The sequence below is a fragment of the Aotus nancymaae genome, unplaced genomic scaffold, assembly GCF_030222135.1.
Source record: "Aotus nancymaae isolate 86718 unplaced genomic scaffold, 86718_ANA_hifiasm-v0.15.2.pri h1tg000022l_1, whole genome shotgun sequence".
Lineage (NCBI taxonomy): Eukaryota > Metazoa > Chordata > Mammalia > Primates > Aotidae > Aotus > Aotus nancymaae.
The window spans coordinates 35,145,307-35,165,717 of record NW_026988435.1 but is presented as its reverse complement, the minus strand read 5'-3'; the positions used below and the strand labels follow the sequence as shown (position 1 = coordinate 35,165,717).

The following is a 20,411-nucleotide window of genomic DNA, read 5'->3' as shown; positions in this document are numbered from 1 at the left end:
CCCCTCCTTCCCCGAGCGCCACAGTCAAACTCGACCCTCGCTGGAGAGGGGAGGGCCCAGGGAGGGGAGCGGCGGAGTGGACGGAGGAGCCACCTGAGCGCCAGGCGGGGGGACCCTGCGCGGCCTCGGAGGCGCGCGCTCGCGGGCCGCCCAGGTCTGGCAGCCTCCGGCTGCGCCTCTCGCCCGGATCTGGGCTTGGGTTTTCTGGACCTTTCGGCGGTGAAATTCCCCACTGGGTGCACCCACCCGGGGCAGAGGGAAGGGGGAAGGCTCTCGAACTCCTTAGACTGTGGGTCGGGCTGAGAGCCTGGTCCTGAGTCCGGCACACATTAGGACCCCCTGGACCTGGGGTAGAAGGATAGATGGATGGCTGGAAGAAAGGGTGGGGAGGTGGCCCGGCGTCTGACTGGGCTCCCACGCAGCCTGGATGGTTGTGCTGGAGGAGGCGCAGCCACAGCGGTAATAGTAGCAGCAGCAACGTAGGAACCAGGGCGTTTGCTGCCTCTGCTTGTAGCTTACACCTTCTTTGCCTTCCATTGAAATGATGCTCGTGATTGCAGGAGGTGGACCGGCGTTCATCGCTCTTCGATGCTTTTGTTCTGCAAGCGCTGTGACTGTGCTCATTGCATAAACAATTGCAGCTGCCCTGACGACACTGGATACCCTCTCCAGGATCCGCAACGTTTTCTCAAACCGAAAATGAAGAATCTTGTGAGGGAGAAGCAGGAGGGTAGGTAGGGGGAGGCATTTACAAAATGCTACCTGTTGAGGTGCCCGCATTTAATGCAAACTTCATCCCGATCATGCACATCAGCTGAAAAGAAGGATTTGGTCCTGACAAAGTTCCTTTCACTGTTTATTCCTGAGTAAACAAGTATGGCATCGACTCATAGCAATGCTTTGAGATTGGGGTGGGGGCGGGGGGGTGGACAACAGCTGTCATCAATCCAGTGTCTGGGTTCTCGCTTACCCATCTGAAGAGGGACCCAGAGAAACACCTGCTTTCAATAGGTCTAATTTTAAATACGCTACTATATTCATCTACCTACCTGTTACAAGTCACCAGCCTCAGTTATTAGGACTCAACATATTGCGTTTTCTGTGGTTCTGTCTCATTGTTCCCGTTTACCAATATTAAAGGTACAGCTTAAAATGTTTTTCTCGCTGTGCTTAAGGGACATCTTTGCTCCCACAGGCCTTGACTATTTCAGTAAGGTTCATTCAATCCTTTTAACGTCTCCAATTCAGTAATCAAATCTTAAGAGGACAGTTGCATGGGACGGTGATGGTGCCAGCATGGTGCCAGCAGAATAGATGTCCAGCAACTGTCTAAAGAATAAGAGTATGGAGCTCACTTTGGGGCCAAAAACCACTTTGAATCTTCCATCAGAAATAGTTTGGGAGTCCACCCAATGCTGAGTTAATAGGGTAAGATTTTTTTTTTTTTTTTTTAATGTTAGGACGTGCACTCTTTGTAAAAAATTTAGAGATTTATTTATCTCTAAATTTTAGTTTAAGGCAAATTTCAGAGACTGTTCCCCAAGGATCTTTGTGGACTAAAAAAAAAAAGTTTCACAAAAATGGTGGATGACATTTACAATGAAATAGAGATTTTCTTTCATTTTAATTATCCTCTCAGGGTAGAGGTCAGGAAAGGGGTGAAGAAGAAATAAAATCCAGGTCCATTAAATCTTTCTCACCCTATTGCCTGGGTTTGATTCAAGTCCATTGCTAATTCCATAAGCTGGGATGGATGCCAAAGAGAAGTCCAAATCCTACCCGTGCATCAGCTTTGTAACTGGTTTTTGAACTACAAGTCCTAGTCTCTGAAATGGCCTGTTTAACAAGAAATCCCCCCAGAAAAGTCTTTATGTAAAACAAATTAGTACACAATGTATTGCCCTCATATTCAATGTGCAGAAAACATGATTATTCAATGCAGCAGTAATGCACCATTGAAAATTCTCTACTAATTAGCCCAAATTGAATTTCTAGCCTTATCCTGGGGCGGGCGGGGGATGAGGGGGTGCTACATTTCAGCTGTCATTAGCCAGGATCGGGCTTCCCTACTGCTACACTTTGCCTGTGCCATGCCCGCCCCCAATCTGCTGTATCGGACTCATTTCTTCGTAGCACAGGTGTTCCCTTTCCCATGAAGCCCTCCCCAATCAGTAAGCTGCAAGAAGCCTATCTCCCTCTGTTCTCTCTTAGCACATTTAGTCATTTCACATTCCCCTTATGTCCTGTAGTACTTATCATCTATGGCTTTCTCCTCTTTTAGACTCATTGAGGACAGGGTCTGTGTCTAAGTTTATTATTATTTGCCCTACAGTACCTAGCATGGTGTCTGAGACATGATCATTGTTCAGTAAATATTTGTTGAATAAATGAATGAAAGTCATCATTTGATTCTGGGGTTTTACTGCTCCTGAGAGCAAGACCCTGTCTGTCCTGGGGGAGACGTTACCAGTGACTTTCTAAAAGCGCTTTTACTTGCATTGTTGGTTGCCTTTGGGGATCAACAAATATAATTGTTTGTCTTGTCAAAGATGGGCCATTCTCTAACTCAGATGAGTTAACCCTTTCAAAAACATGACCAAGCCCAGTGGGCTGGGAAGCCTGAGGAAGCTTTCTCAGTTGACTCGTACCAGCTGCTTCCTTCCTCCCCTTTTCCTTCCCCATCTCCTCGCCCCATATGGCTGGGAGACTGCCTCTGTGCTCCCACAGAACGCCAGCTAGAAGACCCAGCTGGAAGCAGTCAAAGACAATTAGAAGTAATCAGGCTGGCACAGCCAGGAAATGAGAGTTGGCTAGAAGGGGTTAGGCTGGCAGAAGCCGGCTGGTAACTGGAGAAGGAACGGATGGCAAAGCAAAGACGGCAGACATGGATGATCAGCTTCGCCTGGATGACATCCTGTGAACTCTATATGTTCATGCTCCCCTAACAAAGCATCCCGTAAATAACAGACTGGACTTGAACCCTTGTCCCCGGAGTTCATGTCCAGTATTATTCTTTTACAACATCCAGCTGTTGAACATGCACAATGCAACGGCTGAGGAAGAAAGGATTCCTCGGGCATGGAGACTCGTGTGCAAAGGCAGCCTAGTGTGGTATGGCCGAGCAGGCGGCTGCCCGCATCCCCACAATGAAACACTTCTACAAAGGAGTCCTGACGCTGACCTCTTGGTGCTTCCGTTTCCTAAAGCTGCAAACATCGGATATTAAAGAATGGTGTGGAGTCAATCAGATTGTGCACACAAAGCACTCAGGCATTACAAACAAGCAGAATTTTAGCTTTCACACCTTCTACCAATACGACTATCATCATCACAAACTAAAAGAAGTCACTCAAGAATGCCCCAGAAGTCCACCAACACAACTACCCCGGTAACTGATGAATCCCAAAGCATAATCTCCAGGTTGAATCTCTTACCTGAAACCAGAGTCCTGTGGTCAATCCTCTTCGACTCTGCCAGGCTGTCTGATAAGATCTTAGACTTAACTTGGGATTCACACACACACACACACACACACACACACACACACACACACACGCCTCTGTACTTCTTTCCTAAGGCTTCACTCAAATTCACCCCAAAATTTAGCAGTCATCCTTTGCTTCCTCTGCTTCTTGATCCTCATCTCCAACCCATTAGCAAATCCCAGACTACCTGTGACCCTTCCTCTCTCTTCCTAAGTGGTATCCCTTGCTTCCATGCCAAAGCCAAAACCAGCTCTCAAACATGGGAATCAGTAATCCCAGCACTATGGGAAGCCGAGGAGGGTGGATCACCTGAGGTCAGGAGTTCAGGACCAGCTTGGCCAACATGGTGAAACCTCGTCTCTACTAAAAATACAAAAACTAGCCGGGCATGGTAGCAGGGACCTGTAATCCTAGCTACACAGGAGGCTGAGGCAGGAGAATCGCTTGAACTCCAGAGGCAGAGGTTGCAATGAGCCGAGATCACACCACTATACTGTAGCCTGGGTGACAGAGCGAGACTCTATCTCAAAAAAAAAAAAAAAAATGGGAATCAGATCATATCACTTCCCTACACTCAAAACCTGCTCAATAGACCCCTGCAGAAAAGATTCCCCAAGCACTTTACCTCAGTGTGGCCTGCCTCCCTCTTCCTTTCACTGTCACCTCCTGGGAGCCAGACACCAAGCTCTCCCCACTTCAAAGCCTTTGCCTTTGCCATTCCCTCTGTGTCTTGGTCCACTCAGATTGCCATAACGAAACACCTAGACTGGGTGGCTCAAACACCAGACATTTATTTCTCATGGTTCTGGGGACTCCAAGGTTTAGGTTCCAGCAGATGTACACATACATCCAAGCTCCCCCCACTTCAAAGCCTTTGCCTTTGCCATTCCCTCTGTGTCTTGGTCCACTCAGATTGCCATAACGAAACACCTAGACTGGGTGGCTCAAACACCAGACATTTATTTCTCATGGTTCTGGGGACTCCAAGGTTTAGGTTCCAGCAGAGGTACACAAACAGAGATTTACTCTAAGGAATTGACTCACATCATGATGGAGGCTGAGACGTCCAGAACAAAGGTGCCAGCAGATTCAGTTTCTCATGAAGAAAGCCTCTCCTGCTGGGTAGCAGACGAGTGTTCTCACCAAGTGCTTTCATGGCAGAAAGACACACAGCCCTGGTGTCTTCTTTTTATAAAAATAAATCTTATAAAAAAGATAATGAGGGTCCCACTCTCATGAACTCAATTAAGCACAAATGCCTCCCAAAGGCCTCACCAAAAAATACCATCACATCAGAGATCACAGCATCAACGTATGAACTTGGGCAGAGGAGATACCAACATTCATACAGTGTATTGTTGGAAAACTGTCATGACACTGCCAACAATACACTTCTTCGACATCTCTGAAGTTTCTCACTTCATTCAAGGCTTAGCTCTCTCAATCAGAAAATCATTAATCAGGCAGACTACCCCAGGGTCCCTGATCGCCACACTCAACTTTTCATGTCATTCATCACTAGCTAACAGAAGAATATACATTCACTTGTTTATGGGTTCATCCTCTCTCTCTCTCTGTCTCTCTCTCTCTCTCTCTCTCTCTCTCTGTCTCTCTCTCTCTCTCTCATTTAAGGTCCATGAAGCCAGGGACTTTGTATCCCAACACCCATGCATGCCTGGTACACTGTATCCATTCAGCAATGGCAATGCGGAGCTTCATCTCAACTCGGATCTGTCCGTGTGGGAGAGGGAGGAGTTTCTGGGGCTTTGTGTGGTTGTGGCACTGCAGCGTGATGGCGTGTGGTTGGTGACACCAGGCCAACCTCCCGCAGCTGCTTCCCAGCAGCCAGTGAGCTGATATTCAGGAAGAAAAAGGTGCATTCTTCAAACAAGACGCTGATGGCTTCTCACAGGACTCATCACGGTTGTACCTCCATCCAAAAGCTGAATGCAATGGCGATTTCAGTAAGAAAAATGTATCTGCCGCCTCCCAGCTACAAATGGACCCAGGGCTTTGGGATGTCTTGATGTGTGGTCTCCTCTTCTAAATCCCAGAAAGAGGCCATTGAGAAGGAATGGAATTTTAAATATTTTGTAGGAAAAGGCAACACACATACTCATCTGGAACATTTCCCTTTGCATGCATTTTTCATTCAAAAGTGGCTTCCTGGCCTGGTGTGGTGGCTCACACCTGTAATTCCATCACTTTGGGAGGCTGAGGTGGGTGGATCACGAGGTCATTCCTAAGTCCCAGGACTGCTGTCAGGGTCAAATGAGGCAAATTATGGGCATATGCTCTGAAAATAAAAGCTATTTTGGTTATGCTTAGCACAGCATTCTTAAATCAGAGCGAAAAGCGTCTGGGACATAAATCTGAAAACAAGGGTCAGGCGCGGTGGCTCAGGCCTGTAATCCCAGCACTTTGGGAGGCTGAGGCGGGTGGATCACGAGGTCAAGAGACCGAGACCATCCTGGTCAACATGGTGAAACCCCGTCTCTACTAAAAATACAAAAATTAGCTGGACGTGGTGGCGCACGCCTGTAGTCCCAGCTACTCGGGAGGCTGAGGCAGGAGAATTGCTTGAACCCAGGAGGCGGAGGTTGTGGTGAGCCGAGATCACGCCATTGCACTCCAGCCTGGGTAACAAGAGCGAAACTGCGTCTCAAAAAAAAAAAAAAAATCTGAATTCCATCACTTTGGGAGGCTGAGGTGGGTGGATCATATGAGGTCAGGAGTACGAGACCAGCCTGACCAACATGGCGAAACGCTGTCTCTACTAAAAATACAAAAAAAAAAAAAAAAAAAAAAAAGTCTGGTGTGGTGGTGCATGCCTGTAATCCCAGCTACTCGAGAGGCTGAGGCAGGAGAATCGCTTGAACCTGGGAGGAGGAGGTTGTGGTGAGCCGAGATCGCGCCATTGCACTCCACCCTGGGCAACAAGAGTGAAACTCCATCTCAAAAAAAAAGTGGCTTCCCATCTTACACTGACACCAACATCATCCCTATGGTCCTATCAGGCCCAACACAATGAGCACCCTCCAGGGCTCATCTCTCTTCCTTCATCCCATCATGATTTTTGGAAAATTATCCCAAGAAATAGCCACAGAGCTGGCTTCCTCACCACCTTCCGGTCTTTGCTCAAATGTCACCTTCTCTGTGGCCCTTTTCTCTGAGCTTTTCTCGATGATGCAAATTTCCCCTGGGCTACGCCACCACACCCCACCCCCCACCCCCGCCACACACACACCTCTCGTCCCTATTCCCTTTCCCTGCTTTATTTCCCTTCACAGCACTTATTGCCATCTGACACATGACATCATTTCCCTCTTTGTTTTGCTTATTGTCTGGCTCCTTCCCTAGAATGTCGGCTCCGTGAGGGCTGGGGCTTTGGTTAGGTTCACTATGCATGGTGCCTGGCCCCTGGGGAGTGCTCAACACAAATTTGTTGTGGTTGACTGAACTTTTAATTCACAGGATCTCTAGTTGCAGAAGCAGATGACCTTACTAAAAGAGAAGGCAGAAAAGAGAAACGCAATAAAACCCAGTCCTGCTGGAGAAGGTGCACATCATAAAGGCATGTGGCAAAAGATCAATATTCATGCCTCAAAGAAGGGCCTCCACGACAAGCTACGGCATGAAGGGAAAGGTTACTGTTAGCACTGAGACTTACTTACAGTCTCTGGCTGGGTGCTAACTCCTGTCCATTTCTGTTTTTGTTTTTTTTTTTTTGAGACAGAGTCTCACACTGCTACCTGGGCTAGAGTGCAGTGGCACAATCTAGGCTCACTGCAACCTCCACCTTCTGGGTTCAAGCGATTCTCCTGCCTCAGCCTCCTGAGTAGCTGGGATTACAGGTGCCTGCCACCACATCCAGCTAATTTTTTTTATTTTCAGTAGAGACAGGGTTTCACCATGTTGGCCAGGCCGGTCTCGAACTCCCGACCTCGTGATTCGTCCGTCTTGGGCTTCCAAAGTGCTCAGATTACAGGCGTGAGCCTCCGTGCCCGGCCACTCCTGTCCATTTCTTAGTAGGGATTGGGTAGAGCCTGCAGCAGCGAGGGGTCTGTGGGGACTTAGAAGTGAGCACATACGACTACTACAGGGCATGGTCTACGGTGTGCCCAGCAGGTGCAGATGCAGTGAGGCGGAGGGCACCCTGGAACTGAACCCATTCACCAATCACAGGACTGGGCCCCCGTGCCAGAAGCCTGCCTGGCATAGCCAGGTGAACAGATGCAGACAAAAAGGGGCTGGCGCCCCCTGCTGGTCAACTCGGTTCTGCTTTCCCTCCGCAGCCCAGAGGGGCCCAAGGCACCCGGGAGCAAAAGCAGGACTGGAGTCCAGACCCTCCCTCACCAGCTGCCTCCGTGGCCCTGGGCGGGGCACTTACTGTCTCTGAGCATCTGCTTTCTCCCCCTGGAAAGGAAGAACTTCTCCCTGTCATTCCTAAGTCCCAGGACTGCTGTCAGGGTCAAATGAGGCAAATTATGGGCATATGCTCTGAAAATAAAAGCTATTTTGGTTATGCTTAGCACAGCATTCTTAAATCAGAGCGAAAAGCGTCTGGGACATAAATCTGAAAACAAGGGTCAGGCGCGGTGGCTCAGGCCTGTAATCCCAGCACTTTGGGAGGCTGAGGCGGGTGGATCACGAGGTCAAGAGACCGAGACCATCCTGGTCAACATGGTGAAACCCCGTCTCTACTAAAAATACAAAAATTAGCTGGACGTGGTGGCGCACGCCTGTAGTCCCAGCTACTCGGGAGGCTGAGGCAGGAGAATTGCTTGAACCCAGGAGGCGGAGGTTGTGGTGAGCCGAGATCACGCCATTGCACTCCAGCCTGGGTAACAAGAGCGAAACTGCGTCTCAAAAAAAAAAAAAAAAATCTGAAAACAATACATTTAAAATAAAGCAAGGAGTGAATGGGTGAAAAGATGTGGTTGTCCGGGGCCTCTTCATTCCGTGGCGGAGGCTCTCTGGTGAGCGTTAGCGTGGGATTCACATATCTGCAGGCTTTGGGCCCACTCCATGCACAGCGTGCCACTATCCTAGGCCTGCTCCTCAACCCTCCTCTTCCAGTTTTCCTCCTTCCAGTCCCCTGAGCAACTGGCCAAGCCATTTGCTACTGCCAATGAGTCCATATGTGTAGAGAAACAGTGATAGATAGGTAAGTAGGTAGGTAGATGATTGATAGATAGATACATACATACATGGATACACAGATGATAAAGAAATAGATGATAGATTTTTTAGATAGGGTCTCGCTCTGTTGCCCAGGTTAGAGTGCAGTGGTGCCATCATGGCTCATTGTGGCAGTCTCACCCTCCTGGGCTCAACTGATCCTCCCATCTCAGCCTCCCAAACAGCTGGGGCTAGAGGTATGCACCATGATGCCTGGTTAATTCTTTTCTTGTGTATTTTTTGTAGAGATGGAGTTTCACCATGTTGCCCAGGCTGGTCTCAAACTGCTGAGCTCCTCCCTCATCATTCTCCCAAAGTGCTGGGATTACAGGCATGAGTCACTGCACCTGATCAATAATACATAATTGGTAAAGAGATAGATCAATAAACAGATAATAGATAAATAGATGATTGGTAAATGGACAGATGATAGATTCAATAGATAGAAGGATAATAGAGATAATAAATGACAGATACATCATGAATGACCAATGGATGATAATTAATAGATACAGATAAAGAAATAGAGAGATAGATGTTATCTAGATAGATAGATGATTGATACAAAATAAGTCAACAGACACATTAATCAGTAGATGATGAACAAGAAGAAGGAGGAGGAGGAAAGGAAAGGAAGGAAAAAGGAAGGAAGGAAGGAAGGAAGAGAAGGAAGGGAGGAAGGGAGGGAAGGAGGAAGGGAGAGAGGAAGGAAGGGAGGGGGGAAGATAGGTATTCTCCATCTAAACCAAGATAACCTGGTGCACCAATGAAGCTCCACCCATCAGGGTTTCCCTTGATGTCTTTACGGCCCATCCTGAGTTCAGCTGTAATGCAGTCACTCCATTTTTGTCCACATTCACCATCCAAGATCGAAGCTTACTTTTTCTTCCTCCATCAGTGTAAGAGTTTCCCCTTCCAAATGTGGCTGCAGATGTGAGTTGAGGGAGTACCCTTGGTGTAACAGTGATGGGGGCCCCAGAAGTCAGCCAGCTGCCGGCGTAGCTGGCTTGGGCCTCCAGGCCCTGCTGACATATTTGATCGTGGATGCCAGACCGTCTGTCTTGCCCTGGCTACTGCGGGGCCCACCCAGCCTTAGAACCTGATGAGCCCATGCCGGGCAGTTGGAGGTGCATATGGTCACCTGGTATCCCATGTCCAGATGCTTCATTTCTCCTGTGGTCCAGCAGCAGCACACCTGGAGCTCTTTCCTGAAGAGTGTAAAACTTTCCACTGCAGATGGCTTGGCCTTGCTCCGGAACCCTAGGGGTCCTTCATGATTCCCCTGTGGAACTTTCTGTAAATTGCACACGGTGGCCTTTCCCCACTCTGAGATTGTGAGTAACCTGAGGCATGCTGGATTATTCAGCCCAAGCAGAAGGGCTGTTTGCACTGCAGCCTGGATCTACTCCAGAGCCCTCCTCTGGGCCTTACTTACAGGAGGCAGCCTTCCACATAATTCAGTCTATGGGTAGGAAGATTATTCCCAGATCTGGACTATGCCACCTCCAGAAACTATGGGACCTGCGGCATTGTGCTTCCTTTTTCATGGTGGGAGGTGTGAGATGCAATAATTTATTCTTTAAATGTATCCCCAGTGTCCCTTGGACCACCAGACTTCTACAACTGACAACTTCTTCAAACTTGAGGGTTTGTCTCCCATGATCTGAAGCCCATGTGCCTTTCCAGGGCCTTCAGTACACTTGCTGCATCTTGCTCATCCATCTGATATCTGATTGACATGAGGCATTGATACAGTGGACCAAGGTGCCATTCTGTAGGGTGTACGGCAGGTCCAGCTCACTTCGGACTATGTATCATACATGACAGAGGGCATGACTGTCCTTCAGTTTTAGGGCCTTCCACTCAGGCTTCTGTTACAACATCCCTTACCTCACAGAACAAATAATGCAGTGGTTATGGCAGGTAGCAAGTATGCCCATTCCAATTGTACACTTGGCAACTGTGGGAACAACTACCACCTAAGTCCACGGATACAGTGGACCCACTGTGGCTTGACCCATGCCAAGACTGAATTAATTATCTTGCACTTATCTGTCCCCACCCTAGCAGGGAGTCTGTGATGAGGCTTTAAATCTCTGCATATCAATTCAGACCTAAATAGTCATTGAAATGTTTGGTCCCTATCTTAATTCTTTATTACAGTGTAACAGATTACCCTAAAATTTAGCGACTTAAAACTGCAATAAACATTTATTATCTCTCAGAGTTTCTGCGGGTCTGGAATTTGAGGGTGACTGAACTTTGAGGTTATGGCAGAAGGTCTTTCATGAGGTCGCAGTCAAGATGTGGGCTGGAGCTACAGCCAACTGAGAGCTTGATGGGAACTGGACGATCCAATTCCATGATGCATGGCTGTTGTTCGCGGGCGCTATTGCCAGGAGGCCTCAGTTCCTTGCTACTTGAACCCCTCCAAAGGTTGGTTAGAGTGTCCTCATGAAATGGCAGATGGCTTCTCCCAAATGCAGTGATGTTTAAGAGCAAGGCAGAAGCCAGAGTGTATTTATGCCTTCGCTTCGGAAGTCACACTCCGTCATTTGCACAATGTCCTAGTTGTTACAGGTCAGCCCCACTCGACCACACAGAGGCATGAAGAGTAGGAGGTGAGATGCACTGGAACCCATCTTGGGAGCCAGCTACCACACCCCTTCCTCTTGCACGTGGTTACCGAAGCAAGTGGCCTTAGGTCCTTCTAGGGACGGATCGGCCAAGTCATTACTGTGCCTGTTTACTCTAATATGGTAAAGTCCTTTCTCCCAAAGATCCAGACTTCTCTTCAATCAGTGGGCTCTGGGTTAGAAAACTGGCTCAAGTTTAAAAACTGAGCAAAGGATTATAATTAGCTTATTAGGCAGCTGCCCTCAGCTTCCTGAGCATCCGCCCTTGATTTCTTCTAGTTATATAAATTAAATAATATCCTCACTCATTTGCCATCTGTCTTACCCCAGGGACGTCACACACTTTAACTGTCTTCACCACTCCCCGTGAGTGGATCCTCCCTGACTGCCATTCAACTTTGATGCTCTCTCTCATAATGGCACCTGCCTGGCTCCTGGTGGTTGAGTGCTGCCCCCTGGCCTCTGTTATTTCAGTATCCTATCATATCAATTTATATCAATAAACCAAATTCTTCTGTGGCGTCTTCTACTACTGCCCTGGGAGAGCCACCCCTGAGCTTCTCGCTGGCTCCAGTGCCCCCTCACTAGTGCATTTCTTATTGCTTAGGACAGTGGAACGTCCTCTGTGCCTTTGTGTGCAATAGAATCAACGGGTGAGGTTTCTAGCCTTTGTGTCTGTGAGTTCCAGATGCCCACTTCTCTGAGGCCTTCTTCTCTGTCTGCTGTGGCAGTTCTGGCATTCCTGCTTCAGTTAGCATACCAGTGTTTTTCCCAGCCTCTAAGAGCATCCCAGGAGTGTGTCTCTTCCAGGGGTCTTGCCAGCATACTCAATTCTAAATCCCAGCAGGATGCTCCCAAATTGATAAGTTCTCACTTATCCAACTTTATGTTTCACTCTCCTTGATCCAGCGCCTGAGAAGCCAGTTCCTTCCATCTTCTGCCAGCCCACATTGGGTAAAGCCTCCAGCTCCTTCAACATAGGGTTGCATTGCTCCCTTATTCAGTTCACCAGCTGTGCCATGTTGTGACTTAACTCTTCTTGTTGGCCTCTTGGCCAGGAAGGGAGGTAGGATTAGGGTCTCTAGATCATCTCCAAGGAAAAGGAAGGGGCTGCCCTTAGGGAGACGAGACTACAATAGTGCTATAGTTTGGGATGTTTGACCTTTCCAAACCTCAAGTTGAAAGTTGATCTACAATGTTAATGGGAGGTGTTTGGGCCATGGGGGCAGATCACTTATGAATAGATTCCTGCCCTCTCTGGGCGAGGAAGAAGTGATTGAGTTCTTGCTCTGTTAGTTCCTGTGAAAGCTGGTTGTTACAAAGAGCCTGGCACCTCCTCCAGCCCTTTTCCTTCCTCCCTCGCCATGTGACCTCTGCACACACTGGTCCCCTTCACCTTCCACCATGAGTGGAAGCAGCCTGAGGCCTCACCAGGAGCAGATGCTGCTGCCACGCTTTTGTACAGCATTAGTCAACACATAATAAATATTACTGTAAAATAAATAATAAAATGAATTACAGCGGCTAAAATGCACACAGTAAAATATGCTAGAGATGTAAACATCAATAGACCTATACCCATTCATTGCAGTTAAAATTTACAAAAATTATCCCAGCATGAGCCAAATAGATCTCTTCTTTATCAATTACCCAGCCTCAGGTATTCCTTTACAGCAACACGTAAACTAAGACAAATTGTGAAGATAAATGAGCGCTCCTGGGTCAATGTAAACATGAAAAGTAAAAGAAGCGTGAAAACCAAATGCTCTTTTTAGATCAAAACCATAATATCCAAAATAGAAACCAATCTCAAAAGAAAATTAATATGTTTAAGCTTATACAAACAGAAATCTAGATGCGTAATAGAAAATTCAGGGTCCAGACTTGTTCTCAAAAATGTAATAAAAGATTTTAATGAGGTCTACCTTAATTAAAGTCAAAATTCTAACTTTTTGAACTAAAAGTAGAACTACCATTTCATTCAGCAATCCCACTACTGGGTATCTACCCAGAGGAAAATACGTCCTTATGAGAAAAAAAACACTTGCACGCACATGTTTATAGCAGCACAATTTGCAACTGCAAAAATGTGGAACCAGCCCAAATGCCCATCGATCAATGAGTGGATAAAGAAACTGTGGTAAACATATGTATTACAGAATACTACTCAGGCATAAAAAGATTAGAATTAATGGCACTCACAGCAACCTGGATGGGACTGGAGACTACTATTCTTTTTTTTTTTTTTTTTTTTTTTTTTTTTTGAGACAGAGTTTCACTTTGGTTGCCCAGGCTGGAGTGCAATGGTGCAATCTCGGCTCACTGCAACCTCTGCCTCTCAGGTTCAAGCAATTCTCCTGCCTCAGCCTCCGGAGTAGCTGGGATCACAGGTATGCACCACCACACCTGGGGCTAATTTTGTATTTTAGTAGAAGCAAGTCTTCTCCATGTTGGTCAGGCTAGTCTCCAACTCCCAACCTCAGGTGATTTGCCTGCTTCTGCCTCCAAAGTGCTGGGATTACAGGCATGAGTCAACTGCGCCCAGCCTCCTGGAGACTATTATTCTCCAGGAGTGGAGTCACTCAGGAGTGGAAAACCAAACATCGCATGTTCTCACTCTTAAGTGGGAGCTAAGCTATGAGGACACAAAGGCATAAGAATGATACAGTGGACTTTGGGGATTTGGGGAAAGGGTGGGAAGGGGTGAGGCATAAAAGACTACAAATTGGGTTCAATGTATATTGTTCAAGTGATGGGTGCAGCAAAATCTCACAAATCACCACTAAAGAACTTACGTAGCCAAATACCACCTGTTCCCCTGAAACCTATGGAAATGAAAAAAAATAAATTTCAAAAATTCTAGCTTTGCAGTGATACAGTACATAGCACAAAAGTCAAGCTTTGGGCTGGGCATGCTGACTCACACCTGTAATCTCAGCACTTTGGGAGGCCAAGGCGGGCAGATCAGTTGAGAGCCAGAGTTTGAGACCAACCTGGCCAACACGGTGAAACCCTATCTCTACTAAAAACACAAAAATTAGCTGGGAGTGGTGGTGCGTGCTTGTAATCCCAGCTACTCGGGAGGCTGAGGCGGGATAATTGCTTGAACCTGGGAGGCAGAGGTTGCAGTGAGCAGAGATCACACCACTGCACTCCAGTCTGGGTGACACAGGGAGACTCTGTCTCAAAAAATAAAAATAAAAATAAAAATTCAAGCTTTGGCGACTTGGTGACTGACCAATGGTGTGTGTTCACTTCCAAAAAAAGTGCTGAAGACTGACAAGGAAGAAAAATTCAGGAACCACGGTGAAAACAACATGGAATACTTCCATGGAAGTATGATAAGAGAAACCATTGGGCTTTTTTGTCAGTTGATCCTCAGGGAAAAAAGAAATGTGGAACGAAGGTATCATTTGTGAATTGAGATAGTAAATATTTCTATTTATTCATGCAATGAGCCTCTGGGCTTCCTGAAATTTTAACTAAGAACTCAAATATCCCAGAAATATTTTTTACCATTTCTATAAACTCTAAGAAAAATCAGACAGTTTGGTGGACTTGAGTCTTTGTGTGGGGCCTATGGAAACATCTGGAATTCTTCACAGATGGCTAAAGAAAGACTGAGATGCAGTGTGTCAGATGAGATGAGACTTATGACGTCTCATGGCATCTTGAGTGTTTAGATGGGTTATGAATATAACCCTTCATCGACAGGAATTGACTTCCTTCCCAAGGCACTTCTGAACCCCTTAAGAATAACAGGAAACAATAAAGACACTTCTAAGTGCCCGGTGTTTTCTTTCAGGTCCCAGGAACCCTGTTGACCTAACCCAGCCAGGACCACTGTGTTGCAAGTGCATAATCCTTGAATAAGTCAAGCCACCAAAGTCCCAGCTGATATAAAGTACCAGTATGTTGGTATAACAGAAATTTCCTTGGTCTAACAATCAATCAATCAATCAATCAATCAATAAAATAGCTTTGGCCAGGTCCAGTGGCTTACACCTATAATCCCAGCACTTTGGGAGGCTGAAGCAGGCGGATCACCTGAGGTCAGGGGTTCAAGACCAGCCTGGCCAACATGGCAAAACCCACCTCTACTAAAAACATAAAAATTAGCCAGGCATGATGGCAGATGCCTGTAATCCCAGCTACTTGGGAGGCTGAGACAGAACTGCTTAAACCCAGGAGGTGGAGACTGCAATAAGCCAAGATCGTGCCACTGCACTCCAGCCTGGGTGACAAAGCAAGACTGTGTCTCAAAAAAAAAAAAAAAAATCCTGCCCAAATCTGTTGAGTGAACTTACCTAAACTAATATTATATCTGAAAAATTGAAGTTTATTTTTTGTAAAAAGTATCTTAAATTGTTGTTTCTTATTTTAAAACTTATTTTACAACCTCTTCATGTGCAAATGTTCATATTCTTCCCAGAACCCAGTGAAACAGCAAGCAAAAAATGCCGCAATTATAGGCATTGCAGAGGTATGATGCAGTAGGGGAAAAGAAGGAAGCAACATTTGAGCCTATAGTCACATCCCCAGCAGGTGAAATTGTGTCTGGAACATGATTCAAACCATTGCAAGGAGCTCCTCATAACGCCAGTGCTCATTTCACAGACACAGAAAGAAGACACAGCAAAAGGGCAAGAAGTTAGAAAGACATAGTAGGAAACCTCTGCTGAACGGAGATCTTGTAAGAATTCATTAGAGGCAGGTGTCAGTAATAGTGATAATGTCACTACAGGCTGTCAAACTGATGCTGCTATAATACTGCCGGAGAAAACAACAATAAATCATTTTATTTTCAATCTAACAACCTGGAGCCTTAATTCTTTTATTCCACTATCATTTGCTTTAAAGAAGATACATGTATATACACATATATATATATATCTTATATATCTTTATATATATCTTATTTATATATACATATCATCTTGTTTTATCTCTCTATATATATCTGAACTAATATATATATGGGGGGAGAGGTTTTACAAGTCATCTTCCTGATACTGTTGAAGTGTTTTGTTTTTTTTCTGCTTTTTAGATCCCATTAAGAGTGAACATGATTGCTATGTTGAAGTGGTTTGACATCACACTGGCAGCCAGACTAAATATTAGATACTTGGCCGGGCGCAACGTCTCATGCCTATACTCCCAGCACTTCAGGAGGCCAAGACAGGAGAATCGCTTGAGCCCAGGAGACACATATATATAGAGAGAGATGTGTTACAGGTCATCTTCCCAATACTGTTGAAGTGGTTTAACATCACACTGGCCAGATTGAATATTAGATACTTGGTCAGGTGCAGTGTCTCATGCCTGTAGTCCTGGCACTTTGGGAGGCCGAGACAGAAGGATCACTTGGGCCCAGGAGTTCAAGATGAGCCTGGATAACATGGCAAAACCCTGTCTCTACAAAAAATACAAAAACTAGTTGGGGGTGGTGGCACATGCCTGTAGTCCCAGCTACTCAGGAGGCTGAGGTGGGAGGATCACTTGAGCCCAGGAGGCCGAGGTTGCAGCTAGCCATGATTGCACCACTGTGCTCCAGGTCAGGTTACAGAGCAAGATCCTTTCTCAAAAAAATAAAATAAAATAATTAAAAATAAATAAATAAATATTAGATACCATAAAGCCAAACATAGAATGTGCAGCTTTAAAGCAAGCAAAACTTCATATATGAATTTAGGGGGAGCTCGATTATACGAAGATCATAAATTTTAAATACAGTTATCTTATAGTATAGTACAGTATAGTATAATGTTTCTTTACTATAAAAATTAGAGACTATAAAAATTAGAGTATGCGTTCATACAATACCCACAATTAATATAACTAAAGTTGTGAAAAATGAAAAAGAGGATGGTCCCTACCAAGATTAAAACCGATAGAACACTATCATGTTGTAAGAGATGAAGCACTGTGTCACCACCACGCAATAAAACCTGAATTTTCTCTTTGTGTCTATCTAGGCTCCAGATCTTTGTTCAAGAAAGTCTGCAAGTCATGGGTAATGTGTTATAGTCACGACTCTCAAGGTGCAATTTTCTTTGCTCCTAAGAACTAAAATGAATAGGTTTGCAGTGGAATTCAATTACTAGGGACATATTTCATTTTCAAATCTGAACATTTTTGCAAAGATGTGATATTTTTAGAAAGCCTCCTGATATTTCCTTTCAGAAGCACTACTGATTTGATTGAAATACCAACTGTAACAAAGCAAAAACCATAGAAGTAAATATTCAGAATGAAGGGGAATACCCTTATGTTTTATTGTTTTTAATTTTTTTTTTTGCAGAAATGTGTGTTTAGATAACTTTATTGTTTTTAAAGAAAATACATCTAATTTAAAACATACAAAAAGGATTTTGTTGGATGTCCAGTTTTGGTTCTTCCAAAATGAGAAAATTATATGAATATATATCAATGATCTTGGAAATGCACATACTTTTTGACCCAGCAAGTTTACTTCTAGGAATTTATCCTTAAAAGAATTCCTAGAGGCTGATTATGGTGATTCATGCCTGTACCCAGCACTTTGGGAGACTGAGACAGGAGGATCGCTTCAGGCCAGGAGTTTGAGACAAGCCTTAGCAACATGACGAGACCCCATCTCTACAAAAAAAATTTAAAAATTGCCTGGTTGTGGTGGTACGTTTATGTAGTCCCAGCTACTGGAGGCTGAGGCAGGAAGATTGCTTGAGCCCAGGAGTTTGAGGCTGCAGTGAGCTGTGATTGCACCACTGCACTCCAGCCTGAGGGACAGAATAAGACCCTGTCTCTAATAAAATAAAAACAAAAAGCACAATAAGTAAATAAAACCCAGCAGATCCAGCAGTTTTTTAGATCCTGTCTCAAAAAAAAATTCCTAGAAAAGTGTCCAGAGATATTCACATAAATCTATTTACTGCTGTATGTACTTAGAACATTTTACAAAACACTGGAAGAAATCCACTTGTCTAATACTAGGGGAATTAAATAGGTAAAATGTGGTATCTTCAAAAAACATGCAACTACACAGCCATTCCACAATTACACAGCAATCCCACAGTTATGGTGTGGAAGAGTATCTGTGGGCATGGGAAAGTTTTAATACTAAGTAGAACACTACTATAATGTTAAAGGTACTTACAGAAGTAATCTTTGAGTAAGAAGAATATAAGCATATTAAGTCCCAGCATTGAAAAAATAGTGGAAGCATGATCTAATAGTGATTATCCCTAGGTGGTAGAATAAGTGTAATATTTATTTTGCTGGGCTTGGGCTTTTCTGTTTATGCAATCAACAGATATTTGTTGAATACCTTTTATGTGCTAGGAACTATGCTATGTGGTAAGATGGTTTCAGAACATGGCCTGACATTTTTGGACACTCAATTGAGAGATCTGTGTACCCCTCCTGTTGAATCTGGGCTGATGACTGCTTGAACCAGTAGAGTGTGACAGATGTGAAGCAATGTGACTTTTGAAACTAGACCATAAAAGGTCAAGCCCCTCCCATCTGACTTTCTTGGGATACTCACTGTCTGAAGACCCCCTTTGGGAGGTTCTCTCTCCAAACCCAGTCACCATGCTGGGACACACCCAAGTCACATGGGAGTCCACACACAATGCTCCCATTAACTGTCTCAGTTCAGCCCATTTTTCATCCATCCCAGCCCAGGCACCAGAAGTATCCATAAAGAAGCCAGTTTAAGGGTGGTTCCTGCAGCCCCCACTCTCTTAGTCCCCAGACTAAAGTCTTGCCAACAAAGGCCAAGACATCATGGAGTAGAGAATAACCATCTCCACGGTGCCCTTTTTAAATCTACACTCACAGAATGTGTGAGCATAATAAAATAACTGCCAAACAGCTGTGTCGCTAAGTTTGGGATGCACTGTTACACAGTAAAGATAACCAGAACAGCATGTCACAGTGAATAATATACTGATAGATAAGGCTGAGAGCAAAAAAGTTACCAACCTATAACTGCAACTATCTGTACAGTACTCAGATAACTGTAGCTGTAACTAACAAGCAAGATAGCTACAAGTGATGCTATGAAGAAAATAAAGAAGATTATGTGGATTTGTCTGTTGCATTTATCACTAACTGCTGCTCTATGTAATCTATTTTACTGATTTATCTTGTCTATTGTTTTAATTAGAGTTCTCCAGAGAAACAAAACCAATAGGATACACACACACACACACACACACACACACACACACACACACCATACTGTATATACTATATATAATACAATATATATTATATGTGTTTGTGTGTGTGTATATATATATACACATAATAAGTATATATACACACACAGGAGGTATATATACAGGAGGCTTATAGATCAAGGTGTTTTATACATATATATACACACAGGAGGTATATAGATCAAGGTGTTTTTTATATATATACATACAGGAGGTATATAGATCAAGGTGTTATATATATACACACACAGAAGGTATATAGATTAAGGTATAATATATACACACATATACACACACAGGAGGTATATAGATCAAGGTGATATATATATAAACAGGAGGTATATATACCAAGGTGTTATATATGCATACACATATACACACAGGACGTATATAGATCAATGTGATATATATATACACACACAGGAGGTATATAGATCAAGGTGTTTTATATATATATACACACAGAGAAGGTATATAGATTAAGGTGCAATATATATACACATATATACACACAGGATGTATATAGATCAATGTTTATATATATATACAGGAGGTATATAGAGCTATATAAATATAGATCTGTATATATAGATCAAGGTGTTTATATATACACAAACACAGGAGGTATATAGATCAAGGTATTTTTTATATATATGCCATATATACACATATATATATATGGTATATAGATCAAAGAGCAAGCAGATTCAGTATATGGTAAAGGAGCCCACATCTATAAACTAGAGACCCCCCTTGCTCATTCATAGATGATGCCTTCTCACTGTGTCTTCACAACTCAACTTAGCTCAAGGTAAGAAGATTAGGCTGCCTTCAGCCATAACCCTTTCCCGAAGCTTTTGCAAAACCTCCTGGCCTTTCAAGAGGGTTTGCATCTTTCCTATAAT

The 20,411-nt window shown here is 44.5% G+C and overlaps 1 protein-coding gene across 3 annotated transcripts in view; it reads right to left on the bottom strand.

The window, feature by feature from the left end:
• Positions 1–20,411, bottom strand: part of HUNK (hormonally up-regulated Neu-associated kinase) — a 286,592-nt gene that overhangs the window by 145,453 nt on the left and 120,728 nt on the right. The window lies entirely within an intron of this gene.